Consider the following 22,410-nt stretch of genomic DNA (forward strand, 5'->3'; position numbering starts at 1 on the left):
GCAGCCTGCTCGGACATCTCCTCTGAAATGCTAGAACGTATGCAGCGTTCGTTCCAGACTAGACTGGAAGCGGATATTGTCGCTGCCGGTAGTCATTTTGAACACAACCTGTGATGGTCAGTTATCTGTTACTGGTTAGAATCCACTTAACTGGTGTATGCACTTGTGTTGTTCTTTAGTGTGTGCCACCACAAGCATTGCACAAGTGTCTGTATGAGAACTTCTCAAAGTACGATCTCTCGTAAACGACTCACGTTAGAATCCTGCAACAAACACCACTGACATTCTAATTTACCCTACTTTTAGTTTGTTGGTGCCAACAGCTCTTGTTCCATTTCGAAGGTGTATTTTTGCACAAAAAATACACATTCTGAGTGTTATTACAATATGTTGATTGGCTAACAATATGAACCCCTGACTACCAATCCATTCTGTGAAAACCGCACGTTAGTAGCACTTTCCATTTTCTCAATATTTGCGGTACAAGTTTTAGGTGGTTTGCCCTGTACAAGGGGCGACCAAAGAGCTTTCGTTTGAGTAAGTTGCTGTAACATGTATGCAACCCAGCGCGACTTCGATGCTAGTATGTAAGCACAGACATGTAGGCAAGGCGTTAATGTGTCCTTCGAACGAAAACTTTTTGATCGCCCCATATACATACAGGGTGCCATAATTAAAGTTCCAGTTTCAAAACGCTGTATGAAGAGACCACTGCTCAGAATGACATCAAATTTGGAGCTACTTATTATAGACACAGGGGAAAAATTCATAGAACAAATAAATAAATAAAAATAAAAAATTAACGAAAATTTTACCGGTAGATTGCGTTGTAAGCGTCTTAACATAAATGGGGTCGGCAACAAATGACAGATCAATCGCAATATGATACCATCCATACTTCGGCAGTCAACATTTGTGGCACTGGTTGTTATGTAAGCCCATTCACCACGGCAATATCGTAACACATTGAATGGGTAAAACCTAGTTTTAAGTGTCCATGGCCCAAAAATCGCATAAAAAGCAAAATGACATCGGTTTCTAATTTTCGTGAGACATGAAATTACAATGGATACCTCCTCTTCCTCAGTGTATAATATCCGTATCGTTCCTTTGGACACAGGCCGATTAGACTTAGTTGCTGCTGTATAAATCCACGTTCGTATGTGTACGGTTATTAAAAGTTCTTTACACACACGTTTCTGTTTCTAACGCTCCGTATGGAGTTTTAAAACAATGCACAGTGCACTTTTCCTCGCCGTTCGCGAAGTTATGGGCTATCCGCTTTTACCAATCACGAACCCGAAATCACAGTTCTGGCGAAAACAGTAAAACATGCCATAAACAGTTTAAAAGTCTCCTGAGCTATAGTTATGTCTCAACCCACGCGGCAGCTCATTAAGTTACACACAAGATAATAAATTCAAAATACATTTGATGGGTCAATGGAGTTGCCTGCAAAAGAGTTAGGTTGTAACCACGACAAGCACAGCCCATTCGCGTAAGCACTGTCATGCTCTTTATAGTACTCAATGAAGCTTACAGTATTCACAGTCTAACATTTTGTTTCATAACGTGCACGTCGAAATTCAATTTATACCGTGACCAAAAAAATGAGAACGGAGCTATAAATTTTCATGTGCTTGTGTCTAGAACGATTACACAACAGACGCGCGTACGCCACGACGCTGCACATCCACTCAGTGTCACTCTTCGACTGCCAACTATCGACATCGCTCTCACATCACAGGTCATGCAACAGTGCTGCATATTGCATTTGTTTTCTCACAGCGCACTCCACAAAAGCATTACAAAGATGATCAAGCATACATTGACACCTTTGGATACTCAACTAAAAGAGATTCATGTAGCAATATTTATAAAGAAAAAAACCAGTTACATTCATACTACAGAAAAAAAAAAATTCTAAACCATCAAAGATGTGTGTACAGAGTAAAAGAAGCAGAAGAAAATAAAAAGAAAAAAAATCTCTCATAATTAGCAGTATCTTCATACCGTGCATCCATGCTGTTGAAGGGTTGCAATGAATTGGTGCGCAAAAGACACTCATAGCCTTTACGAGTGACGGTATAGGTAAAAGAACACACAGGACTCATCTCGTCGAAAAAAATACGGCCCTACGATAAACGAAGCCGTCAACCCGCACGACGCAGTCACCTTTGCAGAATGTAGTGGTACCGGTTGATGTGCTTGCGGATTTTCCGTTGCCCATATTCTGCAATTCTGCGTATTGACATGTACTTGGAGATGGAAGTAGGCTTCGTCTGTCCGCAGAATGTTCCATAGCCATTCATTGTCCACTTTCATGTAAGCAAGAAATTCCAGAGCCAACGTTTGTCTTTCCTGGCAGGTCATGAGAAAGCAGTCCCTGAACACGGGTGATTTTGCATGGATATGAATGCAGTATGGTACAAATGGCTCTGACTTCTATGGGACTTAACATGAGGGCATCAGTCCCCTAGAACTTAGAACTACTTAAACCTAACTAACCTAAGGACATCACACACATCCATGCCTGAGGCAGGATTCGAACCTGCGACCGTAGCGGTCGCGCGTTTCCAGACTGAAGCGCCTAGAACCGCTCGGCCACATCGGCCGGCGAATGCAGTATGTTTCTAGGATTTTATGCACAGTGCTCGCAGGCATGTCCAACATTCGGGCAATTCCCCGTGCAATGCATGTTTGCACACCACCGCTCAACCCTTCTTGCGATGCTGTGGCCACATCTTCGACAGACGTCGGAACAATTGCTTTTCTCCCTCAGCCACATTGCACTTCAAAAGAACCTGTCTTTTCGAATTTTGTAATCATTTTCTCGAGATCCGTAGCGGACATCTGACCAATCCCTTTTTTCATGCCCTCGAGTGTCAGGAACTTCCACAGGGCTACTGGCGCAAAGTCGCCGTTCTTGTAAAAGAGCTTTACCAGCAGCTTGCGATCCTTCGTGGAGACAGTTATGTTGGGAATCTCGAATACAAACTGGGGAACAGCCGCGTGTCTGTTGGTGTGCATATTCTGACGCTTACAGCGGCATGCATTGGGCAAACTTTCGTTAAATTTATTTATTCCATGACGGTTGCCCATGCGTCAATAATATGCTGCTCAAATTTGATGTTTTCTGAGTGGTGGTTCTCTTCGTACAGTGTTTTGAAGCTGGTACTTTAATGTGCACCCTGTATATAAATTAAAGTCCTTGACTGCGGTTTCTGTTGGTATGTTGGAGCTAATCTCAGGAACTACTGTAGGGATTTTAATATATTTTTCATTAATAGATAAATTGAAGGAGGATGTGTTAGGTGACGATCAGTTTGGCTTTAGGAAAGGTAAAGGCACCAGAGAGGCAATTCTGACGTTGCGGTTGATAATGGAAGCAAGACTAAAGAAAAATCAAGATACGTTTATAGGTTTTGTCGACCTGGAAAAAGCCTTCGACAACGCAAAGTGGTGCAAGATGTTTGAAATCCTGAAAAAAATAGGGATAAGCTATACGGAGAGACGGGTAATATACAATATTTACAAGAATCAACAGGGAATAATAAGAGTGGACGACCAAGGACGAAGTGCTGGGATTAAAAACGGTGTAAGACAGGGATGTAGTCTTTCGCTCCTACTGTTAAATCTGTACATCGAAGAAGCAATGATGGCAATAAAAGAAAGGTTTAGGAGTGGAGGTGAAAGGATCTCAGTGATACGGTTCGCTGATGACATTGCTACCCTGAGTGAAATTGAGGAAGAATTACATGATCTGCTGAATGGAATGGTTGGTTGGTTGATTTGCAGGAGCGACCAGACAGAGGTCATCGGTCCCGTCGGATTAGTGATGGATGGGGAAGGAAGTCGGCCGTGCCTTTTCAGAGGAACCATCCTGGCATTTGCCTGGAGCGACTGAGGGAAATCACGGGAAACCTAAATCAGTAGGGCTGGACATGAGTTTGAACCGTCGTCCTCATGAACACGAGTCCAGTGTGCTAATCACTTACCACCTCGCTCGGTCTGAATGCAGCATACAGTCTAATGTGTACAGAATATGGATTGTGAGTAAATCGAAGAAAGGCGCATGTAATGAGAAGTAGCAGAAATGCAGCAAGAAACTTAACATCAGGATTGACGGTCACGAAGTAGTCGAAGTTAAGGAACTCTGCTACCTAGGCGGCAAAATAACCAATGACGGACGCAGCAACGGGGACATGAAAAGCAGACTAGCACTGGCAAAAATGGCATACCTGGCCAAGAGAAGTCTATTAGTATCAAACATAGGCCTTCATTTGAAGAAGAAATTTCTGAGAATGTACGTTTGCAGAACAGCATTGTATGGTTGTGAAACATAGACTGTAGGAAAACCGGAACAGAAAAGAATCGAAGCATTTGAGATGTGGTGCTACAGACGAATGTTGAAAATTGGGTGGACTGATAAGGTAAAAAATGTGGAGGTTCTGCGTGGAATCATAGAGAAAAGAAATATGTTGGAAACACTGACAAGGAGAGGGGACAGATAATAGGACATCTGTTAACACATCAGGGAATGATTTCCGTGGTACTAGAGGGAGCGCAAAAACTCTAGAGGAAGACAGTGATTGGAATACATCCAGCAAATAATAGAGGACAAAGATTACAAGTGTTATTCGAAGATGAAGAAGTTGGTACAGGAGAGAAAATGGTAGCGGGCCGCATCAAACCAGTCAGAAGACTGATGACTCTGAAAAAAGAAAAGACTGATTCACAAAGAAGCCTCGTGGGCGCAAGAGATTGGAATAAGGCTGCCCGACTATAGCGCCAGGCAGCGTGAGTCACCGCTACCGAGAGTCGTGCAAGCTACCACAAACTTCCTAAATGACCTGCACTGCAGGACGTCAGATATTAAGAAGCTGATAAGAACAGATTTTTTGATATGGAGTTACTGTTTAAGGGTGTGAAGAGGAATGTGGGAAAATCTTACACACAAAATGTAGCTCACGCCAGACTTGCACTGCAGTCGGACACGCAAGGCGGCGCAGTAGCCGACGTCTCGCATCACTACCACGAGATGTCACTCCTTAAATATGGAACAGGTAACATTCCTGCATCGTGATAAATTTTCTGGCGTGCGGCTTTTAGATCGTTTAAGTTATATGAAAGTGATGATATTCAGTTACTTAACGTTGTTCTCTGAATTTTAATAATAACCCTACGCAGTGGCCTATAAACAAAGTTGCGGCTACGCAGAGGACAACGTTAGGTAACTTCACTTTCTTACGGACAATGAGAGAATAGAAGCTTTTGAAATGTGGTGCTACAGAAGAGTGCTGAAGATTATTAGAAGGGTAGACTGATTAGCTAATGAGGACATACTGAGTCTGACGGAGGAGAGAGTAAATTTATGGCACAACGTGACTAAAAGAAGGGATTCATTGATTGGACACATCAAGAGAAAGAAGAAGAAGACAGTAATTATAAGAATAACTGAAATAATTATTATTGTCAGTAAATATCCGTTTGGCGATTGCGTTCACAAATAAACAGCACCAGCAGCAGCAAAACAACTCTAATAAAGTCAGTCGTCCAGGATATTTTTTAATAATGTATGCTAACTAGGCTAAGGTAACAGTTAAGAGGATAAAGTTGTATATAAAATTGTTCACGATGTATAGTATATCCAAAGTTGAATACGTGAATGAAACCTTACTGGCTGCCTTATGTTGTTTATCGTTCCGTAATCGGTTTTACCTCATCTTGAAATGGAGTTGTTTTGCGGAAAGAAAGCGATTTTGTGGTTTGAAAATGGTGGATTATAAAAACGCAATTTATTTCTCTCCTGAACAAAAATAACAGCTTCAGCTTACAGCAAGACGGTTAATGCTACGCGACTGTACACAGAGAGCCGTCTGTGCTCCATGGTCTGAGCTGGGCAAGGTGGTACAGTGAAAAGACACGGGGCTTGTATTCGGGAATGTGGTGTTCAAATACCCGTCTATCCGTCCGTATTTAGGTTTCCTGTGGTTTCCGCAATTCGCTGAAGCCTGATGGCGGGGTGGATGCTTTAAAAATTATGTTCCTGTATATTTATCTACTGTGTAAGAATAATGAAGGAATAGTGATGGAGCGTTTTCTTAAATTTATACAGGTGGGGAAGGGAGAATTAAAGATGGGTGGACTTAAGTGTGTAGTAGTGTGATTGAGACTGAGTTGGAGGAAAAGGTGAGGAGCAAGAAGTGAAATGGGGAAAGGGGGGGGGGGGGGGGGGGCGGAAGGCAAATGATGGAAAAGGGTCGGCTGGTGTGGCCGAGCGGTTCTAGGCGCTTCAGTCTGGAACCGCGCGACCGTTACGGTCGCAGGTTCGAATCGTGCCTCGGGCATGGATGTGTGTGATGTCCTTAGGTTAGTTAGGTTTAAGTAGTTCTAAGTTCTAGGGGACTGATGACCTCAGATGTTAAGTCCCATAGCGCTGAGAGCCATTTGATGGAATAGGCTCTTTTCTTTTTCATGTGACTTTTTCAGTTATTTTATATAGTGCTTCTGCAAAATTCGAGGTATTAAAGCTTTTTAATATTGGCGTTACAACATGGAATGCTAGTATTGCGAAACTCCCAAGCGCAATTCGCTGAGAGCAGTCTGCATAGAGGTCCGCTCAACCTGGTGAAGCCAGTCAAGACTCCTACGGTGAAGAGGCAACGAAGCGACATGTTGAGTCACGTGGCATTATTCTGAGCCTCTTCGGCGAAAACGCCCAAAGACTGCATAAGACAATTGTCCTGTCGATGGTTAAAAACAGAGATTTAGCAGCTCTGTTGCGTAACTACTTGCTAATGATACATAATACTATTTTCATTTGGAGTTGCGAGCAGCTACATGAAAGCATTGCACGGTTTTTTTTTAGTGCGCGGTCATACGAGCGTAGAATCACCAGCTCGGAAGGATGCCCCAGAGCTAAGATGTAGTTCCGCACACAGCCGTAGTCACGTCAGCTCGTTAAGGTGACACGCAGCACGTTCCATGTCGTTAATGCTGTTGGGACCCATATAGCTTTCTAAACGTCTCTGGCGTTTACCTCAGAAGTGGGCTGCATTTACATATTCTCTTCATAAGTGCTGCAACGTAGCTCCTTTCTGCAGCGTGTGACGACCGTGGACTTGCCTCTGAGGTGTTACAGCAATGCACAGTACGAACGCCAAAACACGACTCTCCGTTCACTACCGGACGATAGTATGTAGACATAAAGCTGTTCGGAGTCGTGATGCTATCAGCACATTTATATTAATACACATGGAATAGCTGAGAAAGTCTTGGGCAAAGTGACTTAATGCTAACTTGAATCTACACTAACAAAGACCCCAATTACCAAGCTAGATATAATTATCTTTTATGTTACCCAAAGCATACATTGATAGTTTAGTTCAAATGTCTGCTCTCCACAATAAACATTTTTATTTGGAATTCTTGCTTCTACCAAATTACAATAATAAAGATTGAGGAAGACGTATGACGAAGAGAAATAGTTACCTATTCTCAGCCGATACCATAATACCAGTATTCAACGCAAACGCCTGCGTTAGAATTTGCAGTGCTAAGCTTGTTGCCTTTAGAGCAGCGAGTGACAGTTGTAATCAACTAGTAAGGTACCAAGTATTTAGTGCTTCCAACAGGGGTAGGTACAAAATTAACAAATGTTTTGACTTTCGTTATTGTGTCATCACCAGGCGCAGCAGATGTAACGTTGAAACTTATAAATGATTTTGGCTTGGTAATAGCTAGCAGCGCCCGTTGAAGTAAAGAGTCAGTTATCTACTATAATCAACTGGGATTCTAAGAATTTATTAGTGTCTCCAGGGATACCATATGCTACGTGAGTTGGCCGTTACACTGGGTGAATTTCGGACCCAAACTTGAAAGGAGTGTTCCCACTGCCGTGGGATGCATAGCATCTTTTCAGCTTATGTAAGCTTTGTAGTTTATTCAATAACGCATTGAAGTGCAGTACACATGGCTAAAATTCATACAGTCCATGTTTTACATGGTTTCGAGAGGGAACTTTCCACTAAAAGACGTTGTCAAAACCGAGGCAGTGAAATGAAATGAATGAATGGAAAACTTGCTCATAAAATCGGCTGTAGATTCTGAGTCACATCATCATCATTATCGTTAGGACTACAGTTATGTAAACAATATGCACATTGGCGTAAACACTGTTGAAAAGGTAGTGGACCGATTTTTATTATTAGGTGTTGCACTGCCTATGGAAACACCACCAGAATCATATTCTTGAAGATAAATGTAGAAGCCAGGCCTGCAAGTTGCGCTGTTGTATTTCACCACGCAGGGTACCTGTGCAGTGTCCTCAATATGTTGCAGTGTCAGTCGTGGTCAGGACAGTGTTATCTGTAGTTGTGTGTGCCTTATGCAGAAGCTAAGTGAATCCGAACATGGGCAAATTCTTGGCCCTCGAATAGTGGGTGCTTCCATAATAAAGGCAGCCAAAATGTGTTAGTGTTGAAAGAGGCACCCTGTGGAAGATTTATACCGCATACAAGGAAAGCGGGAAAACGACGTCCACTAAATCACAACGCGGATGAAATGGCTTGGTTCAAGTGGCTCTGAGCACTATGCGACTTAATTTTTGAGGTCGTCAGTCGCCTAGAACTTAGAACTAATTAACCTTAACTAACCTAAAGACATCACACACATCCATGCCCGGGGCAGGATTCGAACCTGCGACCGTAGCGGTCGCTCGGTTCCAGACCACTCTTCAGCGTGTGCAAACGTAGCGTCGGAGTCGTACAACCTAGACTGTAGAATAAATGGAAGAAAATCAGTTTGTCAGATGAGTCTTTCACAGCGTTTCCAACTTCTGGCCGAATTTACGTCCCAAGACAAACATGGCGGTGATTCGGTGTGATTTGAGAAGTCATATTGCGGTATTACATGGGCTCCGTGATTACTCTGCAAGGTCGCTAACCTCCAAGGGTTAGGTGGTCATTTTGGCTGATGAGATCCATCCCATGATGTAGTGTTTTTTCCCCAGTGGTGATGCTGTGTTCCAAGACGACAGAGCCCCTGTTCGCACTGCTCGCATCGTCCAGGACTGGTTCTGTAAGCACGAGGATGAATATTCACATCTCTCCTGGCCACCACAGTCTCGTGATCTCAATATTATTGAGAATTTGTGGTCTGCTTTGGAGTGACGTGTGCGTGATCAGTATCCGCCTCCATCATCGTTACCTGAACTTTACACTATTTTGCAGGAGGAACGGTATAAGAGTCCCTTGAAACCCATACAAGACCTCTAGTTATTCATTCCGAGACGCCTAGAAGCTGTTTTGAATGCCAACGGTTTTCCTACACCGTATTAGGCATGGTAATGTATTGTCTTTTGGCGTTTCCATATTTTTGTCCACCCCCCTGCATTTTAAGGGTAGTGCCTTTACGTCTTAATAAAACAGAAACTGCGGGTTCACCGTAAGTAAACACGAAAATGGTATTGTTGGCTCCAGTAACCGATAGTTTTTGTAACTCTGCCGAAATTCAGGATTTGGACCCATGCTTCAGTCCCGTGTGTTGCCCCCCCCCCCCCCCCCCCCCACACACACACACACACATGATATATTATCGCGTAAAAATTTGAACTAAATCAGTCAAAAACTTTTCGAGATTTTCTCCCGTATACGTCTATTCTTTCTCCTTATACATAATTTTAAATAAAAATTCTATACACAACGATGTGTTATGTTTTCTTCCTCACCGTCAGTTTTACAGAAAACAGGAGATAATGATTAGAATACCACTGCAAGACCTCAGTCGTCCGAAACTTTGTAATCTTACCCTTTCGAGATTAAAACTGTGCGGAACACTGTCACTGAAGCTACTATCTTCGCATATCCAGCAGCAGGAGAGATCTCTCATACCACGTATGCCAATGTTCCCAGTTGATTTACAAGTTTATTTGAAGCGACTTCATTTCCCTACCAAGGTTTCGTTTGCATTAAAAATAAACAAGGCTGAAGGTCAGAGAGAGGGGAGGAGATGGACGTAAAGGGAGATGGGGAAGGAAATGGGCATACAAAGGGGCTAGAGAGAGGAGGGGGGAGAAAAAGATTAGGACGTATATCCAAGTTCCATCCATTTTTAGCAATTGCGAAGCATTGCCTAGTCCGCCAGCCTTCAATATATAGGGTGGTTATAGTTAAATTCTCCCTATTTAATACGTTATAAAACGGAAACTAATTACCGTACGAGGACCAAACTTGGTAGCATTAATGTCTAGGACATGAGGAAGAGAAATAATGCAGAATCAGTTCAGCTGAAACAATTTTAACGTGCTGCTACGGTACATAATAACATTACATACCGGTACCATTACTGCTACTAAAGGGGCTCAATATTGCGCCCATCAGTGTCCAGAAGAGTCTGAAAGCGCAGGATTGTATTCTGCACAGCAGAACGAAGCATGTCCGTAGATATGCTGACTACCTCTCTCGATATGCTGCGCTTCAGATCAGCACATGTGTGAATGTTGCCGTGGTAAACGCTGTCCTTCCGGTAGCCCCATAACCAGAAATCACAGGGAGTGAGAGCAGGTGATCGTGACGGCCAAGCATTTGGAAACCATCGGCTGATAATTCGATCGTTTCCAAATATGTTTCGGAGAAGCAGGTGAACTTGACGAGCGATGTACGATGGGGCCCCAACTTGCATAAAAACTGTTGAGTTCAATGCGCCTCCCTCCTCCAGGGTGGGTATGACATGCTGGCGAAGCATGTAACGCTGGCAAGTCACACTGCGCGTCTTTGGTCCTTCAGCACCAACCTGTTGAAAAAAGAATGGGCCAGTGATGAATGTAGCCGTGAAGCCACGCCATACGGTGACACGTTCACCATACAGAGGAAGATACAAGTTCACCATACAGAGGACCTTCATGCACAGTGACTGGACGTGAAGATCCCCACACCAGGCAATTCTGTGTGTTCACCTCACCCGTCAGAGAAAATGAGCTTAATCTGTCCGTAGGATGTTCCAGGGCTAGCTCTCGTCAACGTCAATTCTTGCGAGAAAATGCAGAGCGAAGTCAACACGTCGTTGTGCGTCCTGTGGTGCAAGCTGCTGTACGGTATGGATTTGTGCGGATACGGATTTTTGAAAATGGTTCGAAGCATCCTCCGTACAGTGGACCACAAGATGTTCAACTGTCGTGACTCAGCACGCCCACTGCCTGACAATCTGGAATTGCGCGCAGCGTTGTCTGCCATAGCAACAGCGATTTCATCAACCACCTCGGGTTCAACCGTTCGTCGGCCTCTTCCCGGAGCCACTCCCAGTTCTCCAATTGATTCGAACTTCATCATGATTCCCACAGCAGGTGGAGAAAGAGGACCCTTCCGTAATCCTTTCAGCCGGCGATATTCTCGAAGTGCAGCTGCAGCATTACTGTTGTTTTACTAATAGAACATCACCAATAATGCACTGCTCCTTTTGTCCAAGCTCATGTTGACACATCACTGCGACTGGGGAGGTGTGTGCGACTATGAATCACGGTGACTGATCACGGCACCTGGTGGCCATAGTTGGAACTGGACGGTAGCGCTGTGACGCATGGAAATCATGCACCCCATACTCTGGACGTTAATGCTTCCAAGTTTGGTTCAAATTACTCTGAGCACTATGGGACTTAACATCTTAGGTCATCAGTCCCCTAGAACCCAGAACTACTTAAACCTAACTAACCTAAGGACATCACACACATCCATGCCGGATTCGAACCTGCGACCGTAGCAGTCGCGCGATTCCGGACTGAAGCGCCTAGAACCGCTCGGCCACAACGGCCGGCTCGAAGTTTGGTACTCGTACGATAATTGGTCTCCGTGTTATAACGTGTTAGATAGAATAAGTTTAATTATAACCACCCGCTAATATCGTCCGCAACCTTTTTATACCAGTCTTACTGAAACCCAGCACGGAAATCTGAGGTGTTGTTCTTCGGAAAAGTTTGCACAGTCATAAACTCATTAATGTGAGGACCTGCAGAATATTGTAACGTGACCTCTTTAAGCGTTTGTGTGGATCAAATCGCGTGGTCTGTTCACAGATAATATTATATCTGCGATAATATTGTATCATGGTGACCTTTTTCGTCGGAACGTGACATCACTTCATCTTTTTGTAAAAAGAGTGTACTGTTCTCTGCTGCTATTAGCCTCCGTGCATTCAACAGCTGGCACTTCATTACGATAGGTTTATAAAAAAATCTTTACACTTTAATATCCAATATATGCATTGAATTGGCCTAAATAAATATTATCTTTTTGGTAACTAAATTGAAAAGTGCACTCACTAAAGCCATGTGTTTGTTGCAACATGTTCCACTGTACGATATGTTAATAAGAACAATGCAGAGTTCCTTCGGACATGGTATCGTTCTTCTTAACAACACAGGCCTGCAATATCGTATTTATCCGCGGATAGCAGTCAACGACTTTCAGTTAAAATGTCTTCCTTCTCTACGAGAATTATATAATGCGTGTGCAGGTGCAGGTTGTAACGCAAGAACGACGACATGCTTAGTTTGTGTCTGTCCGCGAGCCGTGCACGGATCGCCAAAGTCGACCGCTCGCATAAAGCGGGAAATCTGGGTTCGAATCACGCCCTCGCACAAATTCTCATCGTCGTCATTCCCTTGTACAGCTGATGGTTGTTCGTATTCGCAAGTGAGGATAGATTTCATATATGGTTCACTGTATTGAATGGCAGAGCCTCAAGTGTAATCGATGCGTGACAAACTGCAGTAGTAACCGGTTGAAAACAAATTCTACTATATAAAATAGGGATAGGAATGGCACCTCGTTACATATTTTACCTTAGAGTCTGCCTCTAAGGCTCTTTCGCACGGAGATACTCATATCTCTTAGTAACAGAGATATTCGGCGACCAAGAGATCCGTCATGTGTAATTAGGTGACGTCACTCAGACGGGGATACTGTGGTAGCAGCGTCTCGGACGCCACGTGGATACTAAGGGATCCTACGGTCTGGTCTCGAAGACTTCCAGACCTTCATTTGCATCCTGATCCTTGGCTTACACAACGATTGAACAAGTGATTAAAATTTGTGGCAGAAATGGAGAAATTTCCAGTGTTGTACAATTACGAGTTGAAAGGGTATTCGAAGACGGATGTGACAGAGGAATCATGGCACAAAGTAGCCAAAGAAGGTTAATCTCTCATGTAAGTTCGTTATCGTTAGTTAAAAATATAGAAAGAAACATAAAATAAATGCGTCCTCGCATTCCATTTTTATTTAAAAAAATCAAAGATTTAAAAGTACATATTAAACAATAATCCATTTAATAAAAACATAATCAAAGCGAATTTATTTACATATTAATGTGTAAGTAAAAGCGTACAGAATTTCAATTATAAATTTAAAAAAAATACATATTACATGTTATTGTATGTCCAGATTATTGTTGGTGCAGTATTTCCCCTGCCATGAGAGAGAAGCACGAGATGTTAAGAAGTAGTTGGGTAAATAATTTCTTACTTCATGGGCAGCAGACAGAGGACGCAGCGTAATGTTTCCCTTTGGCTGTAGTCCGATGATGGGAATTTCGGAGATATTGAACTATGGTTCGCCACAACTGATGTAAATACCTTCATATTTAGGCGTAAAATTATGCAGAATACACGTCGATATCAACCACCCTTTCCGTAGTTGGAGAGCGAATGGGACTATCAATCCCTCCAAAAGCGCATTCCACAGATTTTCTTCCTCAGCTTAATCAATAAATTCTCGTAACATTATCGAGAGTTCCTTGTGGGTGGGGTCGCATCAAGTATCGCATTAAGTAGCGTGGCAGTAGAAAGGCTTCATCTCCAACAAAGTGGTTAGTGAAATCATACTCATTTTCATCAACTGGTAATCTCAATGGCAATGGCAAGTATAATTTGTAACCCAGTTTTTGCTTGCTGAAGCTCGAAATATCTCTCCAGCACTATTTCTACGTACATAAACAGTTTCAGTGATACAGGAGAAACCATCAGTATCACTGAATGCTATCAGTACTATGGAATGATACTGTTTACAACTAAGGTTAGGTGGGTCCGTCCCAGGTAATTTTTCAATCTGAAATTGTACGGTCGAACACAGCAAAGCAATTAGGAAAATTCCACAGCGAATAAAAATGTTGATCTATGATTTTCCACTGCCCTTCACTTAGAAAGGGGCTTAGTAGTTAACATCGGAAGTTCCATGAGGCTTTTCGCGGATGAAGTTTTGGGAGTTGCGTGTTAGAACATTGTAAGACCTGCGGAGGATCGACGCTTAGTGCAGGGATTGACAATTGACCCTCAACACAAACAAATGTAACGTATTGCACGTAAGTTGGCATAAATACCGATTACTGTTTGATTACATGACTGTAGGACAATCACGGGAAGCAGTTACTTCCATAAAATATCTAGACGTATGTGTACGGTGTATGAGTATGTGTACGGAGCGATTTGAAATGGAACGACCACAAAATTAATCGGGAGTAAGGCAGATGCCAGACTGAGATTCGTTGGAAGAATCCTTAGGAAGTGTCGTCCATCAACAAAGGAAGTAGCATACAAAACACCCGTTTGACCAGTAGTTGAGTATTGCTCGTCAGTGTGGGATCCATACCAGATCGAGCCGATAGACGAAATAGAGAAGATCCAGATAAGAGCAGCGCGTTTCGTTACGCGTTCATTTAGTAAGCACTAAAGCGTAACAGAAATGATTAACCATCTGCTGTGGCCTACGCTGCAAGAGAGGCGTTCTGCGTAACGGTGAGGATTATTGTTGAAGTCCCGAGAGCGTACGTTCGTAGACGAGTCAACAGATATATTGTTTCCTCCTTCGTATATCTCGTACAAAGACCATGATGATACAATTAGAGGGATTCGAGCCCACACGAAGATTTACAAGCAACCGTCCTTCCCGCGAACTATTCGCAACTCGTACAGGAAGGGGGGCAAGTGACATTGTTCCATAAACTACCTCCCGGCAGACACCGCAAGATGGCTTGTGGGGTGTGATGTAGGTTTAATTAAACACATCCCAGATTATTCTGGTAGTTTCACGGACGATGTATGTAGTTGTACCGTACCCTCTAGCAAAGTACAGCGACAGCGATGCAAAAGTACATCCCGTTTCTAGATACATGTAATAGATACTACAGTTATAGTACATTAAATTCATGCCATAGGTGCATCTATAACTACGTACATACTCCGCAAGCCTCCGTACTGTTCCACTCGCAAATACAACGAGAGAAAATCAACTGTCCATATGCCTCCGTACGAGCCCTAGTTTCTCTTTATCTTCCCGGTCCGTACACAAAATGTACGTTGGTGGCAGTAGAGTCGTTCTGCAGTCAGATTCAAATGCCGGTTCCCTAAATTTTCATCATTAGTGTTCCTCGAAAAGAGCGTCGCCTTCCCTCCAGGGGTTCCCCATTCGAGTTTCCGACGCATCACCGTAATACTGGCGTGTTGTTCGAACCTACCGGTAACAAATCTATTAGCCCGCCTCTGAATTGCTTTGACGTCTTCCTTTAATCTGACCTGGTGCGGATACGAAACACTCGAGCAGTACTCAAGAACAGGTCGCACTAGTGTCCTATATAAGGCCTCCCTAACGGATGATCGCACTTTCATAACATTCTCACAATAAAACGAAGTTGATCATTCGCCTCACATGTTCGTTCCATTTCATATCACTTTGCAAAATTACGCCCAGATATTAAGACGACGTATCTATGTCAAGCAGCACACTACTAATACTGTATTCGGACCAGTAAGGATATATTTTTCGTAATCACCTGCATTAGCTTAGATTCTACATTTAGAGCTAGCTACCATTCATCACACCAACTAAAAATTTTGTGTAAGTCATATTATCATATTATGTACTCCTACAGTAACTCAATGACACCTTCCTGTGCACCACAGCATCACCAGAAAAAAAGCTGCGGATTGCTGCCCACCGTGTCCGCCAAGATGATTATATAATGTGTGTGTGTGTGTGTGTGTGTCTCCTATGACACTTCCCTGGGGCACTCCTGACGGTACCCTTGTCTTTGATGAACACTCGCCGTCGAGGACAACATATTGGGTTTTATTACTTCAGAAGTCATCGAGCCACTCACATATCTGGGAATCTATTCCATATGTTCGTACCTTCGTTAACAGTCTGCAATGAGGCACCGTGTCAAATTCTTGTCGGAAATGTAGGAATATGGAATGTGGCTGTTACCCTTCATCCATAGTTCGCAGCATATCGTGTGAGAAAAGGGAAAGCCTAGTTACACACGATCGGTGCTTTTGTGGACAGAAGCTTTACCGCCTCAAGGAAATTTATTATACTCGAACTGAGAATTTGTTCAAGAATTCTGTAGCAAACGGATGTTAAGGATACTGGTCTGTAATTTTACGGGTTCGTGTGTGTGTGTATGTATGTGTTAGACAAACTTTGTGTGTGATGCTATTATATCTTTTGCAGCAGATGAGTGCAGGGAGAAGTGGAAAAAGCTAAGATCTGGATTTTTACTCCACCGGAATCCACTGCCCAGTGAAACACGTAGACGTAAAAAATGAAAACTTACTATTCCTCAGAGATGGTGAAGTTTACACTTCTATTTCTTGAAACTATGAATACATCAAACAGAAATTTGTCGGAGGAACCAGAACGTACACACGAGCTTACACCTAATGTGTCACAGCAGTTGTTTGCCATGTATCAAAACCAATATCTGGCCGAGGAGGAAGGGGGTATCTATATGCCCATATCACATACGATAGTTCTAACGGCGCTGCCACTTCCTTATGGCCTTCGACCTTCAGCCTCTTCGCTACGACTGCGAGGCGTGCTCCACATCCCTGAACCCCATCAGGTCACGATTACGGAAACGTGCCACTACAGCCAGTGATCTTCAAGAGAGAAAATCAATTCTTCTGAGTTGGCTATCTGAAATTGAACCTATGACAGACTCTCGGTTGAGATCGTTCGGGCATAGAATCTTACAAAATATTGACCAAGTAATGTTTTCTGGCTGACTTCAAGTACCCAGCCGACAGACCCCTTCAGGTTCGTCGTATCCGTGTCACTTACATTTAACCCAGAACGAGACCTTAGACTCTCACTATGGAAGTATATATCGCTGGAGGGGAAGCAGCAGGACTCTTCTCAACGCTATTATGAATTTATGCATGAGGTTGTGGATTCTACAGATAGAACCTCGAATTTTTTAATGACCCAAGCAACCGCTCCTTACTTCTTTTACTTTGTTTTATCTGTACGTCAGTATGTGATGTTGTTGAATATTGAGGTTGAACGTTAAAATATTTGGTTCTATGAGCACATATCCAGTTACATTACCTGTTTCTGTTTAAATACGTATGGAACAAATAAAATTCAAAATATTGGTACAATGTGAATTTTGAGTTACCTCAATGTTATCAGAAGTCGCTCATGTGAGCTCACTCTTTCCCTCGTTTTTGTGTTGGTGTAATCTATCTAAGCAAAAATCTTCCGTGTTTGTTCTAGGTAAGCTTGTTCTAGGTAGGGTCGTGGTGAAGATCGTGATGAATTTCGTATCTGATACCTGCAGTTCTTTTGCAACAATGAGTAACCTACAGTTTATATTATTTTCTGTGTAAGGATGTGACCACAACTTCCTCGCTTTTCTCGTTCGGTACTGGTGGTGGTATTATTATTATTATTATTATTATTATTATTGTCTTCTTTCCTTTCTCAGACCTTTTTAGGTCTGGTTAAAAATGGAAAGTGATACGGACCTTGATCAAGCGTGACTTCCTTTCAACTGTACGGTATATGTTACATTGAATTCAGGAACTTTCGGGTAATTGAACATGTATCAATAATTACAGATTTCTGTAGTTGTATATATAAGTTTGGATGTAGCTGTATTGCGTTGATGTACTGGTGGATATTGTGTGGAATGACTCCTGTAGTTGATAGTATAATTGGTATAATGTCAACTTTATCCTGATGCCACATGTCCTTGACGTCGTCAGCCAGTTGGATGTATTTTTCAATTTTTTCTCCTGTTTTCTTTTGTATAGTTGTTGTATTGGGTATGGATATTTCGATTAGTTGTGTTAATTTCTTCTTTTTATTGGTGAGTGTGATGTCAGGTTTGTTATGTGGTGTTGTTTTATCTGTTATAATGGTTCTGTTCCAGTATAATTTGTATTCATCATTCTCCAGTACATTTTGTGGTGCATACTTGTATGTGGGAACATGTTGTTTTATAAGTTTATGTTGTAAGGCAAGCTGTTGATGTATTATTTTTGCTACATTGTCATGTCTTCTGGGGTATTCTGTATTTGCTAGTATTGTACATCCGCTTGTGATGTGATCTACTGTTTCTATTTGTTGTTTGCAAAGTCTGCATTTATCTGTTGTGGTATTGGGATCTTTAATAATATGCTTGCTGTAATATCTGGTGTTTATTGTTTGATCCTGTATTGCAATCATGAATCCTTCCGTCTCACTGTATATATTGCCTTTTCTTAGCCATGTGTTGGATCCGTCTTGATCGATGTGTGGCTGTGTTAGATGATACGGGTGCTTGCCATGTAGCGTTTTCTTTTTCCAATTCACTTTCTTCGTATCTGTTGGTGTTATGTGATCTAAAGGGTTGTAGAAGTGGTTATGAAATTGCAGTGGTGTAGCCGATGTATTTATATGAGTGATTGTGTATTTTGCTAGTTTCTGCTCGTTCTATAAAGAATTTTCTTAAATTGTCTACCTGTCCATAATGTAGGTTTTTTATGTCGATAAATCCCCTTCCTCCTTCCTTTCTGCTTAATGTGAATCTTTCTGTTGCTGAATGTATGTGATGTATTCTATATTTGTGGCATTGTGATCGTGTAAGTGTATTGAGTGCTTCTAGGTCTGTGTTACTCCATTTCACTACTCCAAATGAGTAGGTCAATATTGGTATAGCTTAAGTACTTATAGCTTTTGTCTTGTTTCTTGCTGTCAATTCTGTTTTCAGTATTTTTGTTAGCCTTTGTCTATATTTTTCTTTTAGTTCTTCTTTAATATTTGTATTATATATTCCTATTTTTTGTCTGTATCCTAGATATTTATAGGCATCTGTTTTTTCCATCGCTTCTATGGAGTCACTGTGGTTATTCAATATGTAATCTTCTTGTTTAGTGTGTTTTCCCTTGACTATGCTATTTTTCTTACATTTGTCTGTTCCAAAAGCCATATTTATATCATTGCTGAATACTTCTGTTATCTTTAGTAATTGGTTGAGTTGTTGATTTGTTGCTGCCAGTAGTTTTAGATCATCCATCTATAGGAAATGTGTGAGTTTTGTGTTGGTATGTTCCAGTAATATTGTATCCATAATTTGTATTATTTAGGATGTTGGATTGTGGGTTCAGAGCAAGGCAGAACCAGAAAGTACTTAATGAGTCTCGTTGGTATATTCCACGCTTAATCTGTATTGGCTGTGATGTGATATTATTTGAATTTGTTTGGATATTAAGTGTGGTTTTCCAATTTTTCATTACTATGTTTAGGAACTGTATCAGTTTAGGATCTACTTTGTATATTTCCAATATTTGTAGTAACCATGAGTGGGGTACACTATCAAAAGCTTTTTGGTAATCAATGTAGGCATAGTGTAGCGACCTTTGTTTAGTTTTAGCTTGATATGTCACCTCTGCATCTATTGTCAGTTGCTCTTTACATCCTCGTGCTCCTTTGCAACAGCCTTTTTGCTCTTCATTTATAATTTTGTTCTGTGTTGTATGTGTCATTAATTTATGTGTAATGACTGAAGTTAATATTTTGTATATTGTTGGTAGGCATGTTATGGGGCGATATTTAGCTGGGTTTGCTGTGTCTGCTTGATCTTTAGGTTTTGAGATAAGTTATTCCATGTGTTAGTGTATCAGGGAATGTGTATGGGTCTGCAATGTAAATGTTAAATAATTTAGTTAGATGTGAATGTGTTGATGTGAACTTCTTTAGCCAGAAATTTGCTATTTTATCTTTTCCAGGGGCTTTCCAATTGTGAGTAGAATTAATTGCTTGGGTGACTTCATTTTGCAAAATTATCACTTCAGGCATTTGTGGTATCATCTTGTATGTGTCTGTTTCTGCTTGTATCCACCGTGCATGCCTGTTATATCCACCGTGCATGCCTGTTATGTTTTACCAGGTTTGACCATATGTTGCTCCAGAAGTGTTCCATGTCTGTTATGTTTGGTGGATTGTCTATTTTAATATGTGTGATATCTATTGTCTGGTAAAATTTCTTTTGGTTTGTGTTGAATGTTTGGTTTTGTTTCCTTCTATTTTCACTTATTTTGTATCTTCTAAGTCGTATGGCCAATGCTTGTAATTTCTGCTTCTTTTCATCTGATTGCTGTATCGCTTCTTGTTGTGAGATCTTACCTAACCTTTTTCGTTTTTTCTGACATTTCATTTCTTATAAATTGTGTTAGCTGTCCGATGTCTTTTCTCAGTTTTTCTATTCTGATCTGTAGCCTGTGTTGCCATGCTGGTTTTGTGGGTTTCTTCTGTGTGTTGGTTGGTTCTGATCTCTGCCTAGTGTGTATATTTAGTGTAGTGAGTGCGCCTATATAAACCAGTAGTTGTAACTCTTCCATAGTTGTGTTTTCATTTATTTTGTTGTGTATGATTGTGTTGATAGTTTTTATTATTGTTTCGACTTGTGGGTTATCTGGCTGTCTATGCAAGAATGGTCTAATGTCTGTATTTGTGTCTTTGTATTCTATATATGTCAGCTGAAATTTTTCTTCTATATCTAACATGTGTGTCACTTCGTGTTCTAATTGTGCTTGTTCTGGTTGCTGTCTTAAGATTTCGTTTTCCTCTGATTGTTTAATTGATGCGTGTTGTTCTTCGTTTGTTTGCTCTGGGATGTTTGAGTTCATTACTGTATTTTCTTCTTCTGATTGCACATTATTTTGTTCTGGTATTTGTTGTACTTGTTGTTTGATGTTTTCTAATTCTGATTTGGGGTATCCTGTTATTTTTTATTATTACACGGATCTGATCAGCTAGTCGTTGTTCTGTTAAAAATTTTAATTCTGGGTATCTGGTAATAAATGTTGTGTATACTTGTGATCTGTATCCAGTTGTGTTGGTTCCTTATTATTATTATTATTATTATTATTATTATTATCATCATTGTGGTAGAAGTAGAAAAGACGCTGAAAGAGATTAAGAATCGGAAGACGTGTGGAATCGATAACTTGCCAGCAGAAGTGTTGAAGAGTTTGAGAAACAGGGGAAAGAAGGAAATAGTCTACCTCTGTAAAGAAGTGTTCGATAAAGAGGAATGACCTGATAATTATCTTGCAGCGGTGTTGACACCAACTGAGAAAAATAGAAATAGCAAAACATGTGACGAGTATAGAACTATCAGCCTTGAGAGGGCTGAACAGAAGGCTACATGACAAGTTGGATGGATGGATTCTGGAGGAACAGTTCGGCTTTAGAAGAGGAAAAGGAACAAGAATCACACGGAAAAGATACATGGAGAAAGGTAGAAAAATTTATGCAGTGTTTATCGATTTGGAGAAATCTTTCGACGGAGTACGATCGAAAAAGCTGATGAATATTATCGAAGAGGAAAAGAATAGATTGGAAGGAGAGACGATAGGCACAGAACCAATATTAACTAAACAAAATAAGAATAACGACTGAAAATGAAATGTCGGAAGGAAGCAGCATTGGACGGCGCGTTAGGTAAGGTTGTTGCCTCTCGCCTTTATTGTTTAACTTATAACTGGAAGAGGTTATTGCGAAAGGCTTGGATGGAAAAAGAGGAGTGTGTATTGATGGTAAGAGAATAGAGTGTATACAATTTTCTGATAACATGGTATTAATGGCAGAAAGTGAACGACCTGTAAATACGAGTAGAATGCTGAAAGATCTGAATCAGGCTTGTATGGAATGCGGGATGAGAATCAATGCAGCAAAAACGATGAGTATGGTCAGCGGCAAAGAAAGGAGACTGGCACATATTACTATAGGACAAATTATTACTAGCCAAGTAAGAACATTTAAATATCTTGGAAGCACGACCATAAAGATACATAAAGGGAAGCGGAAATATTGCGGACCTGAAGAGGGTGGAAGAAGGCAGGAGAGCATTCAGAGTTACCACGTGAAAACCCGCCTTTGGGCAGAACTCTGATTATGATAGTGATGCTGATGAAATCGAAATCATCATCACTACTAGAATCACCAGACATCTTTAAGGGTGAGAGTACACAAAGAAGCGCACTGCACCAACAGCCAATGAAAACTGATTTAATTTTCTGTCCAAACCCCAGGCAGCTTGGAAGTACGGAATACTCGAATCATGCCTGTGTGAAGGTAATCGCTACTCCAGTCG

Source organism: Schistocerca americana, chromosome X (assembly GCF_021461395.2).
Source record: "Schistocerca americana isolate TAMUIC-IGC-003095 chromosome X, iqSchAmer2.1, whole genome shotgun sequence".
NCBI lineage: Eukaryota > Metazoa > Arthropoda > Insecta > Orthoptera > Acrididae > Schistocerca > Schistocerca americana.